The sequence below is a fragment of the Camellia sinensis genome, chromosome 2 (genome assembly GCF_055761805.1).
Source record: "Camellia sinensis isolate YWXY chromosome 2, ASM5576180v1, whole genome shotgun sequence".
NCBI lineage: Eukaryota > Viridiplantae > Streptophyta > Magnoliopsida > Ericales > Theaceae > Camellia > Camellia sinensis.
In genome coordinates, this window is record NC_138962.1 from 2,695,481 (window position 1) to 2,715,139 (window position 19,659).

Here is a 19,659-nt window from a genome sequence, read left to right on the forward strand (position 1 = left end):
AAGGAAGAGGTCACCAAGCAAATTGACGCAGGGTTCCTGCTTGTATCTGAATATCCAACTTGGTTGGCCAACATAGTTCCGGTGCCAAAGAAGGATGGCAGAATTCGGGTCTGTGTAGATTTCAGAGATTTGAACAAGGCCAGTCCGAAGGACGATTTTCCCTTGCCGCACATCGACGAATTGGTAGATTTCACGGCAGGACACGCCTTGCTTTCGTTTATGGATGGTTTCTCAGGCTATAACCAGATAGTGATGGCACCCGAAGACCGGGAGAAGACTGCGTTCACTACCCCGTGGGGGACATATTGTTATAGAGTAATGCCATTCGGGCTGAAGAATGCTGGAGCTACGTATCAACGGGCAGCGACTACAATATTGCATGATATGATCCATAAGGAGGTCGAGGTGTACGTGGACGACATGATTGTCAAGTCCAAAGATAGAGAGGGCCACTACACCGCCTTACAAAAATTCTTTCAACGGATCAAAGAGTTTCGGCTGCGACTGAATCCCCAGAAATGTACGTTTGGTGTTACAGCAGGGAAGATGTTAGGGTTTCTGATCACACAAAGGGGCATCGAGGTCGACCCTTCCAAAATCAAGGCCATCTTAGAAATGCCACCACCAAAGACTGAAAAGGAGGTGCGAGGCTTTCTGGGTAAAGTGCAATTCATAAGACGGTTTATTTCTAAATTAACCTTGACTTGTGAACCACTTTTTGGTCTCCTGAAGAAAGGAAAGAAATTCCAATGGGACGGCCGATGCCAAGCAGCTTTTGAGCAGATCAAAGAGTATCTACAGAACCCGCCCGTGTTGTCGCCGCCAGAGCCGGGGAGACCGTTGATACTGTACCTTTCGGTAACTGAGACTACCATGGGCTGCATGCTTGCGCAGGAATCAGAAGACAAAGCGGAAAGAGCCATCTATTATCTGAGCAAAAAGATGCTAGATTACGAGACCCGCTATACGCCGCTGGAGAAGGCTTGTTTGGCCTTGGTATGGGCAACCAGGAAGCTGCGGCACTACCTGTTAGCCCACTCAGTAATGTTGGTTTCGCGTTTGGATCCTATCAAATATCTCTTCGAGAAACCAGCACTTACGGGTAGGCTGGCTCGCTGGCTGCTGTTGCTCTCTGAATTTGATTTAAAGTATGTGACGCGCAAGTCAGTAAAAGGCAGAGTGGTAGCGGAGTTCCTTGCCGACCACCCGGTTGAGGGGGATGAAGCGGTTGAGTATCTATTCCCAGATGAAGCCATTCTGCACGTCGAAGATGAAACTTGGACAATGTACTTTGACGGAGCGTCAAACCAGCATGGGTATGGGATAGGGGTGTTGCTGATAGCGCCTGATGATTCCCGTATCCCTTTAGCATTCAAGCTCCGGTTCAAAGTTTCCAACAATGAAGCAGAGTATGAGGCATGTATTGCTGGCCTAGAAGCAGCCCTGGAACTAGGGGCAAGACGAGTGGACGTCATTGGGGACTCGAACCTTGTTGTGTCTCAAGCAAAAGGAGATTGGAAAGTCAAAGAGGAAAGGATGATAATCTACCACCAAACCTTGGATCTGCTAATTCCTCGGTTTGAGAAGCTAAATTTCACCCACCTCGTAAGAGAGAACAACAGGTTTGCAGATTCACTAGCAACTCTATCTTCTATGATAGACATCCCGTCTGGAGTCCGGATGCGTCCAGTCATTATTGATCAGAAGTTCGCGCCGGCATACGAGTCGATTTCCGCCATAGATGAGGTTCAAGACGGCAACCCCTGGTATTACGACATCTGGAACTTCTTGGAAAAGGAGACATATCCACTAGGGGCAAATGCCAAAGATAAGAGGGCTGTCAGAAGAATGGCTGCTCAGTTCATTATCTGCGGGGGAAATTTATACAAAAGGGGCCATCTGGGAATGCATAAGCTCTGTGTAGAAGCTGAAGAGTCAAAACGCCTGATGGAAGCCATCCATGGGGGGGAATGCGGTGCACACATGAATGGAGTAATGCTGGCCAGAAAGATCCTCAGGCAGGGCTACTACTGGTCAACCATGGAGGAGGATTGTATTAGCTTTGTTCGGCGATGCCACAAATGTCAAATTCATGCAAATCGCATGAACATCCCGCCGTCAAAACTTTACAACATGACTTCGCCGTGGCCTTTTTCAGTCTGGGGAATTGATGTGATCGGAGCTGTTACCCCGAAGGGGTCCAACGGGCATGAGTTTATCCTAGTAGCGATAGATTATTTCACAAAGTGGGTCGAGGCCCAATCATACGCAGTATTGAAGGCGTCGCATGTCGCAAAGTTCATCAGGAACAACATCATCTGTCGCTACGGGGTGCCAAACGAAATAATTTCAGACAATGGTTCCCACTTCAAGAAAGAAGTGATAGACTTGTTGGAGAAATACAATGTGGCTTTTCATAAGTCATCTACATACAGGCCACAGACCAACGGAGCAGTTGAGGCCGCCAACAAGAATATCAAGCATATACTACAGAAGATGGTGGAAACCTATCGAGATTGGCCAGACAAGCTGCCATTTGCCCTGTGGGGCTACAGGACTTCAATCAGAACTTCCACTGGAGCAACTCCATATTCATTGGTCTATGGAATGGAGGCTGTTCTACCCATTGAGATTGAGGTCCCATCATTACGAGTATTGGCTGAATGCCAGATAGCCGAAGCAGATTGGCAGCAAAGCAGATTCGAAGAACTCATGCTCTTTGATGAAAGAAGACTGAAAGCACTGTACCACATCCAAGGCTATCAACGCAGAATCGCCCGGGCTTTCAACAAGAAAGTTAAGTCCAGGAATCTGAAAGAAGGAGATTTGGTGCTCAAAGACAACCGAGCTCCCATCCACGACCCAAGGGGCAAGTTCAAACCCAATTGGACTGGTCCTTACATCATCAAAGCTATCTGGTCAGGTGGGGCTGTGGTTCTGATGGATCTAGATGGCTTGGAGTTCTCACAACCGATCAATATGGACAAGTTGAAGAAATATTATCCTTGAGAAGCTCACTAGGCCGAAAACCCGAAAGGGCGACTTAGACAAGATTCAGAGCACAAAAAATTAGAAAATATAAAAACTGAGCTCGCAAGGTTGAAAACCCGCAAAGGGCGGCCTTGGCAAAAGTTAGAGCGCAAAAGGAGAGTGAAAATACTCGAGCGAACCTAAGCCTGAACTACGTAAGACTTGATTCCCATCTTTGGGATACGTAGGCAGCTTCGTCTTGAAGTTCAGTCATAAACTTTTCCCCGATCAACTTTGTCCATTTCGATCATCTCAGTCATCTTTATCTATCAGCATTTACCGTGATCTCCGGTATAGTGCTTTTCAAACTAGGGGCAACTTTCCGTTGCTTTGGAGTGCCACCTTGTTCTTCAGACTAGGGGCAACTTTCCAGTTGCAGGGATCTAAGGTTGTGCATCTCAGTGACAGATTTTCGGCATGTCCAGTTCTGATCCACATCGAAAATAGTTTTGAAAAGTTTTAATAAAAGTTGACTTTGTTCAAATCAATCTTTTTACGACTTAGACCATTTTTGGACCAAAAGTGGAAAATTTTCAGTACCATGACTTTCAATTTCATTGATTTCAAAATAGAGTTCTCTTGCTCTTGCATTACAATCGAGGTTGCTTATTTTAGTACAGTCTTAAAGAAAACTTGAAAATACTAAATAAGCAATAAATTTGGGGCATAGTTGAATCAAGTATCTCTGTGTCCCCTTCCAGAGCTGGACGGAGCATCTGATGCCAAGCTGGGCCCAACCTGCGCCTCTTTGGGCCAATCCACGCATTCATCTGACAAAGTGCAACTGAAGGTTGAAGCAGGGGCCAGAAGCTCTCTAGTCCTCCATGCCGTGGCATATCTTTGGCTGGCCAGCCATTCACTTTTTGCAAAAATGGCCGACCAGCTCCCCGGGATGGCTAGCAATGCTGTAGTGTGTCTCCTCGGCCCTGTTTTACTCTTCGAAGGAGAACTCCAAGCATTTCAGTGCAACGGGAGAGTCGAAGGCTTTCATTCCGGATGCGTTCCGATGCCCAGATCGTCAGAAGTACACTTTGTTGTTGTTGAGTTTTGCTTATCGAGTTGTTGCATTATGCTTATCGAGTTGTTTGTCGAGCGGACGTGTTTTGTGTTTTGAGTCATTGCTCTCTGTTTAAGCAATTTTTGTTAAAGTCTTGTTTATTTGCGTTGTTGCATTTTGCTTATCGAGTTGTAAACTTGCTAAAGATTCTGTTATATCTTAGTAAGTTGAGTTGTTTAGTTTGTTGCGTCGGTTCACTACCTGATTTGGTGATTACACAATGTACATTTCCTTTCAAATTCATTTTTGTGCGAAATAAATGATGCGATACGATGCTAAAAGTTCAAAATACAAACACCTTTTCAAAAGCTATTTCATTTCATCATGCTTTACAACGAACAAAAGGTACAGGTTTTACAAAAACAAAACTGCCTAACAATGTGCAAAAGTGCTACAAACTACTAGTAAAAGAAAAATAAAGCAGGAAATAGCAACATCAAAATCCTCGGGAACGGGAACGAGAAGCACGCCTGGTCCTCTTTTGTGGAACAACCTCCACACCATCATCAGAGTCGGAGCTGTCGTCCTCAGGATCCTCCTCAGCCTCGCCTCTGTTCCCCGAGCCAAAACCGGAGCCTCCCTCCTCGACAGATGTCTCGAACTGACGGTCGGTGGCCTCCTCCTCCTCCTCATCAGACTCCACCCCCACAACATGAGCCCTGCGTCTGCGGACAGGCCCCCCTCGAGCTCCTCGAAAAGGCCTAGATGGCCCGGCTCCTCGGGAAGGCCGAGACGACCCCTCCCCCTGATAAGGCCCGGATGGCCCAGCTCCCTGATAAGGCCCAGATGGCCCAGCTCCCCAATGAGGCCCAGGTGGCCTGGTCTGTGGCTGACCGGACCATGAAGGCATCTGAAAACAAAGGGTTCAATTCAAATACATCAGTCCAAATATATACATCAGATGCAGATACAAGCAAAAGCTACGTAAAGTGGGTGCATATAAATACAGTGTACAAGTGAGGTGTGTGTCAGATGTGCTCTACACAAGTAGTCTATCGATGCAGTAGAAATCAGCATGTCATCAGAAGTATGATAAATGCCAAAAAACTGAAGGGTACCTGAATGCCTGCAACAGACAACTGTGCCTCCCTGCGTAGGACCATGCCCTCGAGTGTGGCCACCAGCTCAACCATCTCCTCCATGTACCCTCGCGATGGCTGCAAAAATGAGTTCATAATCATCAGTGAACAAATGAGTATCTAAACATCTGAAATGATGAATGACGAAAGTGGAGCATACCGGCGGTGAGTCCGAATCAATGGCATATCGATCACTGGGCATCGGAGGCTCTAGTGGAATTGGAATCGGAGAGCTAGTCCCATACTGCCACGCCATCAACTCAGTAGGCATATCTGGCCATCCCAGATGAGGATGAATCGACGGGTTCGGAGGAAACGGTCTACTCCCACCTCTAGATGCGCCAGCCCTGCTAGAAGAAGGGATGTCTGTAGCTCGAGCCTGAGCCTGATCCGAGGATGACGTACCGGCAGGTCTCATCATCGGAATACGAGCTTCTGTCAATGGAGGCATCAAATATATGTGACGATAGGTGGCGTAGTCCCCCTCCGCAACATATAACAAAGCATCACTGCCCAGCATGGCGCCGACTACCTCTGAGTAAGAGAGCCTGTCAGCGGTCCGCATACTAGCTGGAGGTACCGCGGGAACATCCTGAGAAAGATACCCCCGTACCTGGCGCAGAAAGCGCTCCCCCAGGAACCAGACTCTGCCAACTGGCCCTTCGAGCAGGACCCTATACCGGGAGATGCCTGATGCTCCGGTATACTGAAGTAGGAGATCATCACCCAGAGGTGCCCAAGGCTGCCAAGTAATCTGCGGATGATAAATGTATAAACCAATCAGAAAACGAGAATGTACAGAGCAAGTCAAAGATGAAAATGAAAAGAACTGAAAGTTCTAAAGTACCTCCGAATGTCGCACAGTGTCGAAGTACTGTCGCAGGCGAACCAGGGTCTCTCGAGGCCTCGCCCGGTGCGGGCCCTCAAATATCAATGAATATGGGGTCACGGGAATCCCCACCACCTCCAGCACTGGGGCTAACGATGGGAAGTATACATAAGCCCATAACTGAGAAGAGCAGTGCAGAATGTAAGTACGAAATGCTGAGAGCAAAATGCAGACTGTAAAAGTACGCTGTGTGTGCAATGTACAAGTAATGAAGAGCAGAAATGTAAATCGAGGGGACAGAAAATACCTCCCAAGCTCTCCAGTAGCCGCCAAGCAAATCGCCCCGCCCGCGGGAGGTCGCGCTCATGTAAAAGTAGAGGGTAGCCAGGCCAGCGCCACCCCAATCATATCTACTGACCTGTGATAGGTCGACTAGAGCGCTCAGCAGATATAGCCCAATGGTGTTCCCTCTGTCGGCGAACAGAGTAGTCCCGAAGAGGAACATCAGGAAGCCACGAGCATACTGCTCTGTCTCCTCAGGAGTCTCGGGCACCATCTCCGCCCGCCGGAAATGGGAGGAGAACCAAGTATACCTGACTCTCCCTGAAACCCTATCAACAGGTGGGCGAGCCCCCAACAAATACATCCAGGCGGCCTCCCACCCGCCCATATCCTCGTCATAGGGGATGGCCCAACCTCCGACATCAAGGCCGGTCAATACAGCAAAGTCAAAAGGGGTCATGGTCATGTCCCCGGTAGCAGAGAAATGAAAGGAATTGGTGGTGTCCCACCATCTCTCTACCAAAGCTGCCATCAAGGTCCTCCTGGCAGGACAGCGTGACAACCCGGCGCAGAAGGGCCCAAACCCTGCCAAGTCTACCAAATCCCTGACGCCCTCCGGGAGCTCAGCATACCAATCCCGCGCCATGGCAGAACCATACCCTCGCACACTGCGGGAACCACCCTGCATTCAGAATGAATATATGTGTCAATAATGATGAAATGGGCTGTGTGCCAATAAGATGAAATGGGCTGTGTGCCGACGAAGTAAAATAAGCTACATGCAAATTCTATCTACCTGGGCTGCGTGTTCAGAGAATTTGAATTTTGGGCTGCGTGTTCACTATCTACCTGGGCTGCATGTTCAGAGAATTTTGAATTTTGGGCTGCGTGTTCAACTTTCAGTTAATTTGTGGGCTGCGTGTTCACTATCTACCTGGGCTGCGTGTTCAGAGAATTTTGAATTTTGGGCTGCGTGTTCAACTTTCAGTTAACTTGTGGGCTGCGTGTTCACTATCTACCTGGGCTGCGTGTTCAGAGAATTTTGAATTTTGGGCTGCGTGTTCAACTTTCAGTTAATTTGTGGGCTGCGTGTTCACTATCTACCTGGGCTGCGTGTTCAGAGAATTTTGAATTCTGGGCTGCGTGTTCAACTTTCAGTTAATTTGTGGGCTGCGTGTTCACTATCTACCTGGGCTGCGTGTTCAGAGAATTTTGAATTTTGGGCTGCGTGTTCAACTTTCAGTTAACTTGTGGGCTGCGTGTTCACTATCTACCTGGGCTGCGTGTTCAGAGAATTTTGAATTTTGGGCTGCGTGCTCAACTTCCATTTAAAGTGTGGGCTGTGTGTTCACTTTCGAATTCGGGCTGAGTGTTCGACAAATCAGTGTTTGAGCCATGTGTTTTAATGTGGGCTGTGTATTCACAATTAATTAATGAACCGAGTGTTCGAAAATTCAAGTGTTGAAACTACATGTTCAAGATGTAAGGAAAGTACTATGTCACAAGCTAAATGTTTAAGCATGGCAAGGGTGCGAAATGTGAAAAACAGAAGATGAGGTAAATACCTCTCGGGCCTCGTGAGAGAGATGCTGCTCCGGCTCTCTGAGAAGCAGATCCGCAGGTGCTCTCTCGTCGAAACTGGTAAAATGACGGAAAACGGCACGAGGGAGGACGTGCACTGCCGGACGATACCTCTCAGGCATGAAAGGTCGAGTCCTCGGAGGTAGAGTCGTGGGATCGAAATCGTCTCCGGCATCTGGGAAACCCCCACCGTGAGGAGAAATACCCGCCATTTTCAAGAATCTGCAAAAGGGGAGCAAAAATGAGCAAAATGCGCAAAAAATTGGAAAAAGTCAACAAAAGTCAACTCTCGGGAAATAAAAAGTCAACAAAAGTCAACTCCCAAGAAAATATTCTAAATATTAAGATGAACTTACCTCAAGTGGTGGAAATGCAAAAAGAAGCTTCAAAACCGGAATTTAGTCGCTCCAAAGTGTTTAAAACTAAGTGTTTTTACGAAAACAATTTGCGCGAGGTGTTGGAAAACGCGCGTAAAACTCAAAACTGGAGAGAAAAGTGTTGAAAGAGACAAGAAATGAAATGGGGTTCGGCTGCTATTTATAGGCTTCAAGCCTTGGATGAAAGGCATGCAAAAAGGAGGCAAAAAGACCGAAATACCCTCGGGAAAAGGGCATGGCCGGCCGGCCCCTGTTTCTAGCTGGCCAGCCATCTGCTTTTTGCAGAAATGGCCGGCCAGCCATTAGCTTTTGTGGAAAACGGTTGGACACCCCCCCTTGGGAAGATAAGTGGCCGGCCATGTTCCCCACATGCTCACCTAGCTCTCTGCAAATTTTGAGGAAGATCGGAGTTCCCGGGACCTGAAAAAGTTCAAGAAAAGTACACTTCCGGTCGCGAAATTGCTCCGTCGAGACTTCGGTTTCAAGTTCTGACATGTGTCTCATCATCATTCATCAAAATCAAAGTGTATCCTTTTTGAATGAGTTGTAACCTTTCAAGGAAGCAGATCGGAGGCCATGATCGAGTTACCTTTGCCGAAACACGCGTTTCCGTACTCGTTGTTTCACGACGAATGAACACCCTGATTCATGCTCGTTTTTGTACTTTCATGCACATATCTTGCGTTCTCACGGGCATACTCACATTGTCATGTACATTTCTTGTTATTTGTATACCTCTGTGTCGGAGCATGCGTTGTCGCGCATGTTCCACTCTTGCATTGCGATGCATACACTTACCGACGCCGCGTGTGTCGAAACTTTCGGAATCGCGTTAAATCTTTGTTGTTAGCATATTGTACTTGTTGCAATTTCTCTCTTTTGCAGACACGATATTGTATGTACGGTTCAATTGAGGCTGGCGCAACCAGACGAATCGCGCAGGTATCGTATCTTCTCCGTGTGAGACATGGCGGAGATTGAATAATCCTCCGCATTCTTAACTGCATGAAGTGTAGTTGTTGCTTTGCATTTTTTGCTTAAAACTGTTGCATCTATTTGCGAATACTTGCTTCATTACAGCTTGCTGTATTTGCACGATCATTGGGTTACCTTCGGTTTCTTGTATATCATTTGCATTTTGCCCCCTGCCTGCGGGCACATCTCTGGTTATCCTGTATGTTTGTCTAAGTCTTCGGCCTTGTCAAAAATGGGTCGTCTCTAGGCTTTGACATTCACTCCCGTCACTTGTGACTTCCGAGTTCTGTCAAAGAGGGGCAACTGTAGACACCCCATTTTTGACCGACCTTAAGACTTAGGCGTCACCGATTGAGCGCTTGGTGATGTTCCATAATGTGTTCGTTCAGAAGTTTCAGAGTCGCGGCCGTAAGCCCTGCCTCCGGACTTCCGAACCCTTTTCTGTGCCTTGTCTCGGTTTGCGAACCAGACTCGGTTTTCTCTATTTCTTTTCCTGAAGGGAGGGAGAGGTCCCGTAGACCATCTCTCAATGTCCGTAGGCTACATTTGGTGGCCGTAGGCCATTTTGCCCATTTCGGAGTCCGATTCCCGGTTTTCGGAGCCGTCAGGCCGTGTGCCTCGGTTCGGGACCGCTTAACCATCTCCTATTGCTCTGATTTTTGGCATACATCTTATTTCATCCATTTTGAGGGACACTGGGGGCTGAGAAGCCCACTTCGAGGTCGAATACAATTTTCGATGCTTAACAGCCCATTTCCGGGACCCCGAACTGCGTGTTTTGGCTCCGGAATATTCGTTTTGCAACGGTTTTCGCTCATTTTTGGCAGGTACCTCTGTTTTATCCCGAAGAAGGTCACTGAAGGGTGGGAGGCCAGCAATTGTTGCAGCAACCAGTTATCTCTCCTCCCGAGCCTCCCGGCGCCCGTTTTTCGCACTTCCGGGCTAATGTTGAATACCTTAGAGCTAGCGTTGCCAACTTTCAACCACATATCTGTGATCTACACATCTGGGAGGCCCCTAAAAGTTCATGGCCGGCCATTAAGGTCACCTGACCCTTTTGACCCTTTTCTTCCGGGCTAATGTTGAACCCCTTGGACCTTTTTTCTTGAACTTTGAACCACATATCTGTGATCTACACATCTGGGAGGCCCCTAAAAGTTCATGGCCGGCCATTAAGGTCACCTGACCCTTTTGACCCCCTCTTTCCGAGCCATTGTTGAACCCCTTGGGCCCACTTTCTTGAAATTTCAATTACATGGTTGTGTTGTACACACATAGGGCTACCTCCCCAATACTTGGCCGGCCAGAAAAGCTAGTTGACCCTTTTGACCCCTAGCCGGCCGGCTAGGGGGTGTGGCCGGCCGGCCACCTCCGGCCAAAGTGAGCGGCCGGCCGTGCTCTCCTCATTGTGCCCTTTCCAACTGTGGGGCAATATCCCCCAGATATTTTCTGTATCCGGGGGATATTTTGGGAGAGAGTTTTCCTCTCCATTTGACCCCCCTTTTACACCCCTTTCTTGACCATATAAACCAGCTGAGGGTCTTCTTCATAGAGGTTAGAAAAATTCTTCTCCAAGCATAAACCCTAAACTCCATTGTCTTCTTCTTCAATTCTTCAAAAAACCCTAACTTTTTAACCTTCATTCCTTCTACACCACCAAGCTCCACCACCACCATCTCATTTCCAGTAGCTAGGAGGGATTCTTGAAGGCTAAAGAAGCTGCAAATCAACCCAAGAAGCAACAAAAGTTTGGATCTTCAAGGGTAAGTTACACTTTGATCCTTTTGACCCTTTCCTTTGATCTATTTCTAAGCCTCATCTCTTTTTGGTTTCAAGCTTCGGCCCTAACTGAAAAGGGCCATATTTTGGGCTCATCTTCACTTCTCATTAAGGGCTCAACCCTGTTTGAGCCCTCCATAATACACTTGCTTCTTTGACCATCTTGTATGTCATAATTTTGCATGCTATTTTTGACCCATGAGCAATTTATTTTCGAGCATGTGGTAAACTGATTTAGGGCTTATTTTGAGCCCCTCTTCAACATTAGAGAAGGGCTCAACATTGTTTGGTGTTTCCATATGTCACTTGTAGTTATATCCCCTATTTGGCCCCATTTTTGCATAAATTAGTAGCCCTCTTTGTTTCTGTTTTTGGACCTTGGTCCGAACTGAAAGTGGTCTTATTTTGGCCTATACTTCATGTTTCATTCACATTTTTTTTTCTGTTTGGTGATTATTTTATACACTTCATGTTTTAGCACCTTTTGAGCCTTATTTTGCATCATATTTTTAGCATGTTTGTATACTGATTTTGAGGCTTCCATATACTGTAAATGTTCATATTTTTGGTCCATATTTAGTGTTGTAGAAGGAAATTTTTCAGTTTGGGTTTAGCTTATACCACTTGCTTCATTACCCCTATCTTGGTCCCTATTCTTGTATGCTATTTTTGCCATGCTTATACTTGCTGTTTAGCCATGTTTATAACTGGAAAAGTGCTTATTTTGGGACTGTCTAGCTTCTGTCTTTGCATTGCATGTCCATGTTGCGCATGTTTAGTATGGCTATGGGCCATTTCGGATGCCTAATGTTGCATTTCGGGTCATTTCCTTGCATTTCATGTCATTTCGCTTCATTTCGGGACTGTTTTCCCTCATATTTTGTTGCTGAAATTCCATTAGTATGCTTGCATATCATTTCCATGTCATTTCATATCATTTTATCATTGCCTCGGTTTGCGTGCCCGTGTGCACGCATTTCGAGGCACTTCATTTTCTGCCATCGGCATCCGATGTGAGTGTGGCTGAGGCTCACTCATGTTGGTATAAGCCCATTTGTCATTTCCATGTTATTTCATCACATTTTATCATTGCCTCGGTTTGCGTGCCCGTGTGCACGCATTTCGAGGCACTTCATTTTCATCCGCCGGCATCTTATGTGAGTGTGGCTGAGGCTCACTCATGTTAGTATAAGTTCATATTGCATTCTGAATGTCATATGCGTTGCGTATGCATTGCCTCGATTTGCGTGCCCGTGTGCACGCATTTCGAGGCACTTTATTTTCTGCCATCGGCATCCGATGTGAGTGTGGCTGAGGCTCACTCATGTTGGTATAAGCCCATTTGTCATTTCCATGTCACTTTAGCACTGCCTCGGTTTGCGTGCCCGCGTGTACGTACTTCGAGGCATCTCATCTTCATTGCATCTGTCACCGCCTGGTTTGCGTGCCCGTGTGCACGTACTTCGAGGCACCTCATTTGCATTACATCTGTTATTGCCTCGGTTTGCGTGCCCGTGTGCACGCATTTCGAGGCATCTTATTTTCACTGCATTTACCATTACCTCGGTTTGCGCGCCCGTGTGCACGCATTTCGAGGCATCTCATTTTCAACATCCCGTCACTTTCTCGGTTTGCGTGCCCGCGTGCACGCATTTCGAGGCATCTCATTTCCATAGCATTCTGTATGTTAGGATTGTATCTTAGTTGCACTTCATGCATATCATGCATATTGCATCGTGTCCGGAATAGGAGTTAGCCCGGGCACGGGAAACGAGGTACATTTCGTACTCCGAGTGACGGAATGTGTCTCAATTTCCCAGTCACCGACACTCCGGATTATCCATGATGGAGTTAGGTTTTAGCTGTAGTTTCATGTGCATTCATCCTATATTGAGTTGTGCATTTCGACTCCTCGGCCATTATGCCTCGGTATGCGTGATTGGTGGCACGAGGATCGAGGTATGCATACATTTGTGAAAATACATTGCTATGCCCCTTTCCTGCTCTCTGTTGCAGCAAAACGAAGAATCAGCAACTTTTTTGGGGCTTGGCACGCATTTCAAGAACAAGTGTAAACAGAGGCTAATTGGGGCATTCCGGTGGATTTACGCGCAAGACAGTCCGGACATGCATCATCCACCAGAAGCGAGACAGTCCCTGGCTTGCACGCCAGTTTATTTGCTTTCTAGTTAATTCATTAATTAATTAGAATTCTGTAAATATTTTGGACTGTAATATTCTTTTATTTTGGGGACTGTAATATTTGGACTGTATTATTTATTCGGACCCTCCGAGTGAGGGCACAACTGTAATAAGTGTGCGTGAGTGTGATGTATGTCTTCCAACCCCACGTCTTTCTCCCTTTTATTTATCCGCTTATGATGGTTAGATTAGGGCATATTTAAATTAGCATACAGTATGACAGCATGTTTGCATCATCCATCTGTATTGCATGCACCGGGCTCGGCGCATCATACTAACTGCATCGTACTTTCAATTCCGAGTTGAATACATGGTAGTTGTAGCATTTCATATACCATCTTAGAATAGCCGAGCCCACTATAGTTGCATTTTGCATGTGTTGCATTAGATATTTTTGTATACTTAGGATCATGCATGATTTCTAATAAATTTCTATTTTGGCTTGGAGTACTCGGTGAGTTTTTATGCTTTAGCATCCTTGCATGCGTGTGAGTGAATGCCATGATAGCATGCTTACCATGAGGCTATGTGCTTATCTGATATAACTGCCCGAATGCCTGTGGGTGAAGGCTGAGTTACTTAAATTGGAATAAATCATCAAATGTTTTAAACTTACCTGCGGGTAGCAAACCACTTTCAAAAACAAACATGAAATGTTTTGTTCCAATTCGGGCGATCCAGTCTATATTTATATGCTGTGAGCATCACATAGTAATCTAGGCTAATAACCGGGATAAGAACTCACAATGTTTTCAAAAATTGATATCATGGTTAGTAGAGGCCGGTCTATGACCGGGCGAGCGGGGGTGCTCACGAAGTGACCTTCCCCAATCGTACCCAAGTTCCCGAGCCGAGGCAACTTTGGTAATGACGGACACGTGGCCTTTTGGCACCGAGTCAGGGTTTCCTAAATTTCCCAAAATAAAATATTTAGGTGGCGACTCTGTATCTGGCAAAGCAGTCCATGTTTGGCACTTCTTTCAAAAATCTGTTTTCTCAAAACGATTTGCCGGATTTGGACTCTTTGGTTCAGACTTAGAACCGTGACTACGAAAAGTCGAGTCCGAGCTGTAGCGAGGTCCCCCGCGGGCTTGTTACACCACTATACCTTAACGATCTATTTGGAAATTAAATAAAAAAGAAAGTTGAAAAGAAAAATAACTTGAATAAAAATGGAAGTCGAATAAAAATAAAAATAGAAGTTGCAGAAAATTAAAAATAGAAATTCATTCAAGAAACCACTATACCTTAACTATCTATTTGGAAATTAAATAAAAAAGGAAGTTGAATAGAAAACAAACTTGAAAAAAAATGACGTTGAATAGAAATAAAAATGGAAGTTGTAGAAAATTAAAATTGGAAGTTCATTCAAGAAACCACTATACCTTAACGATCTATTTGGAAATTAAATAAAAAAGAAAGTTGAAAAGAAAAATAACTTGAATAAAAATGGAAGTCGAATAAAAATAAAAATGGAAGTTGAAGAAAATTAAAAATAGAAATTCATTCAAGAAACCACTATAACTTAACGATCTATTTGGAAATTAAATAAAAAAGGAAGTTTAATAGAAAAGTAAATTGATTAAAAATGGAAGTTGAATAAAAATAAAAATGAAAATTGCATAAAATTAAAAACGGAAGTTCATTCCAGAAACCACTATACCTTAACGATCTATTTGGAAATTAAATAAAAAAGAAAAATAACTTGAATAAAAATGGAAGTCGAATAAAAATAAAAATAGAAGTTGCAGAAAATTAAAAATAGAAATTCATTCAAGAAACCACTGTACCTTAACGATCTATTTGGAAATTAAATAAAAAAGGAAGTTGAATAGAAAAGAAACTTGAAAACAAAATGACGTTGAATAGAAATAAAAATGGAAGTTGTAGAAAATTAAAATTGGAAGTTCATTCAAGAAACCACTATACCTTAACGATCTATTTGGAAATTAAATAAAAAAGAAAGTTGAAATGAAAAATAACTTGAATAAAAATGGAAGTCGAATAAAAATAAAAATGGAAGTTGAAGAAAATTAAAAATAGAAATTCAATCAAGAAACCACTATACCTTAACGATATATTTGGAAATTAAATAAAAAAGGAAGTTTAATAGAAAAGTAAATTGATTAAAAATGGAAGTTCAATAAAAATAAAAATGAAAGTTGCATAAAATTAAAAACGGAAGTTCATTTCAGAAACCACTATACCTGAACGATCTATTTGGAAATAAAATAAAAAATGAAGTTTAATAGAAAAGTAAATTGAATAAAAATGGAAGTTGAATAAAAATAAAAGTGAAAGTTGCATAAAATTAAAAATGGAAGTTCAATCCAGAAACCACTATACCTTAACGATCTATTTGGAAATTAAATTAAAAAAGGAAGTTGAGTAGAAAAGAAACTTGATCGAAAAAAGAAGTTCAATAAAAATAAAAATGAAAGTTGCAGAAAATTAAAAATGGAAGTTCATTCAAGAAACCACTATACCTTAACGATCTATTTGGAAATTAAATAAAAAGGAAAGTTGAATTGAAAAGTAACTTGAATAAAAATGGAAGCTGCAGAAAATTAAAAATGGAAATTCATTCAAGAAACCTCTATACCTTAACGATCTATTTGGAAATTAAATAAAAAAGGAAGTTGAATGGAAAAGAAACTTGAGAAAAAATGACGTTGAATAGAAATAAAAACGGAAGTTGCAGAAAATTAAAATTGGAAGTTCATTCAAGAAACCACTATACCTTAACGATCTATTTGGAAATTAAATAAAAAAGAAAGTTGAAAAGAAAAATAACTTGAATAAAAATGGAAGTCGAATAAAAATAAAAATAGAAGTTGCAGAAAATTAAAAATAGAAATTCATTCAAGAAACCACTATATCTTAACGATCTATTTGGAAATTAAATAAAAAAGGAAGTTTAATAGAAAAGTAAATTGATTAAAAATGGAAGTTGAATAAAAATAAAAATGAAAGTTGCATAAAATTAAAAACGGAAGTTTATTCCAGAAACAACTATACCTTAACGATCTATTTGGAAATTAAATAAAAAATGAAGTTTAATAGAAAAGTAAATTGAATAAAAATGGAAGTTGAATAAAAATAAAAGTGAAAGTTGCATAAAATTAAAAATGGAAGTTCAATCTAGAAACCACTATACCTTAACAATCTATTTGGAAATTAAATAAAAAAGGAAGTTGAATAGAAAAGAAACTTGAATAAAAAAAGAAGTTGAATAGAAATAAAAATGGAAGTTGCAGAAAATTAAAAATAGTAGTTCATCCAACAAACCACTATACCATAACGATCTATTTGGAAATTAAATAAAAAAATGAAGTTTAATAGAAAAGTAAATTAAATAAAAATGGAAACTGAATAAAAATAAAAATGGAAGTTGCATAAAATTAAAAATGGAAGTTCATTCAAGAAACCACTATACCTTAACGATCTATTTGGAAATTAAATAAAAAAGGAAGTTTAATAGGAAAGCAAATTGAATAAAAATGGAAGTTGAATAAAAAATAAAAATGAAAGTTGCATAAAATTAAAAATGGAAGTTCAATCCAGAAACCACTATACCTTAACGATCTATTTGGAAATTAAATAAAAAAAGAAGTTGAGTAGAAAAGAAACTTGATTGAAAAAAAATAAAAATGGAAGTTGCAAAAAATTAAAAATGGAAGTTCATTCAAAAAACCACTATACTGTAGCCCGTCCGCGAGGGAGCCCGCTACAGTTCGGACTCGATTTGTGTCATGGTTCTTAATCTGAACCAAAGAGTCCAAATCTGGCAAATCGTTTTGAGAAAACAGATTTTGAAAGAAGTGCCAAACATGGACTGTTTTGCCAGATACAGAGTCGCGACCTAAATATTTTTATGGGGGAATTTAGGAAACCCTGACTCGGTGCCAAAGGCCACGTGTCCGTCATCACCAAAGTTGCCTCGGCTCGAGAGCTTGGGTACGATTGGGGAAGGTCAGCTATGAGCACCCTCTCTCGCCCGATCCGAAGATCGGCCTCTACTAACCGTGATATCCGTTTTTGAAAACGTTATGTGTTCTTATTCCGGTTATTAGCCTAGAATTACTATGTTATGCGCACAGCAAACAAGTATAGACCAAATCGCTTAAATTGGAACAAAACATTTCAGGCTTGTTTTTAAAATGGTTTGGTACTCGCAAGTAGGCTAAAATGCAGGTTTTGCCACCCTCAAGTGGGCTTTAGAAAAGTCGATTTTGCCACTATCTAGTGGGCTTAAAACTCACAGTTTTAATGCATTATTCCAATTTAGGTAATTCAACCTCCATCCATAGGCATTCAAGCAGCTAGCCTTATGGTAATCATGCTATCATGGCAACACTCACACGCATGCAAGGATGCTAAAGCATAAATACTTACATCGTACTCCGTGCCAAAACAAAAACTAGTTAGTAATCACATGCATGATCCTAGTTCATGTTAAAAATGGCTAGTGCAACACATGCAAAGATGCAATCTAGACAGGCTCGGCTATTCTAAGATGGCATATGATGATGATACAACTAACACGTATTCAACTTGGAATTGAAGTACAAATGCAGTTAGAATGATGCGCCGAGCCCGGTGCACGCAAGACAAATGTATGAATGCACGCATGCATTGCATAAGGTATGCTAAATTAAACGTGTCCTAATACTAACCATCAAAGCGGGTAAGTAAAAGGGAGAAAGAAGTGGGGGTTGGAAGACATGCACACACGCACCCACACTTATTACAAATTAGCCCTCGCTCGGAGGGACCAAAAGAATAAGACAATTAACTAACTATCAAGCTAATTAATTATTACAGACAATTCACTAGCTAAGCAAATTAACTAAGCTAATTAAGCAATAAAATCAGCCGCGGGAAGAGGGTCCAATGCAATGCATGCGCAGTTCCACTCGAAAAGTCATAGCCATGCACAAGTTGCCTCGACTTTGACTGTTATCCTCCTCTAAAGACTGCACAAGTCCTAGGGTTGCTTCTCTGAATGCTTCGGAACATCACCGGCTAAGGGGATTTGCCACCGGCCATGGAGAATGACCACCGGCCTCTGATTGAGATATCGGCCACGGATGGATGGCCGGTCGGCACTGCATATGGCCGGTCGGCCAAATCTTCCTGCAGAATCTGTTTTGACAGCAGCAGAGGGCAAAACATGGCATGGCAATGCATTTCAAGCAATGTTTGCACCAACCACACTCCTTATCATGTTTATGACTCAAAGGAGGATGGTGCTTGACCCTCGGACCACCAATCGCGCATTTCAATGCGTGATGGCCCAAGAAACCAAGTTGTGCATTTCGATTTCAAATGACATGCAAACCAATTAAACACATAAAGCCCAACCTCTATCATACTCAATTCAAGAGGCAAAGCATGCATGCTCTATGCAATGCAACTTAGGCATGGAGGCTAAGTATGCAACATGAACATGAGGACAAGTATACAAGTTAGCAAACATGCAAAGTGTAATCTTAACCATGCACACATGCAAGGCATGTAACATGTTAGGAAACTTAGCAAGAAATGCATGCCAAATGCAACACCAATTAAACATGCAACGAAATGTCATGAGCCAAGTACCTAAGCATACAAACATGCATGCAAACATGGTTGAATACCTAAGCATATAGAAGCAACTTTCAAGCACACTTAAAAGGGGCAAACATTGGCACATAGCATACATGATAAGCTTTGAAAAACATGTAGAAGATGATGCCAAATCAACCTACCAATGCAAGCAAAGCATGCATCCAAGCCCAAGGACTTAAACTATGATCATATGACACACGAAGCAAATGATCATAGTGAATCAAAATAGTCCCAAATCATGCCAAATTAAGGTCAAAGACACACCTAGATGGCATCTAAATGGCCTATACATGGAAGCATACAAAAGGGGCCAAACATGGAGCATAAGATACCAACCTCTTAAAGCATTAAAGGAGCATCAAATGCAAGCATACAAGCATGCTATAAGGTCTGAAATGGCATGATAAATGGTTCCAAACCACTGAAACAAAGCAAGTAAAGCATGCTAGGGGGGTCAACACTCAAGGCCTACAAGGGAGATTGCATGGTAGCTATACAAAGCAAAGCATGGATGACCCAAATGACCAAAAATAGACCTTAAGCACACTAAAACATGCATAAAAGATTCACAAAGCTAAGCCAAAATAAGTAAGCATAGCGGTCTAAGTGCTAGATACATGTTAAGGCAGTTTCATGGCATTACAAGACAAGTATGCAAAGCAAGCATGGTGTGTCTAAACCAAGTAAAAACAGTAACATGGTATGTCAAATAAGCCCCAAAAACCCATGAAAACAAGGTCCACACATGCTAGGATGGGGTGTTCCTTTGAAAGGCCAACAAGAGGGTTACTCTACACATGCAATAAGGACATTCAACAAGACCAAACCAACTCTGGAAATGGCTTATGGGGATCCTAA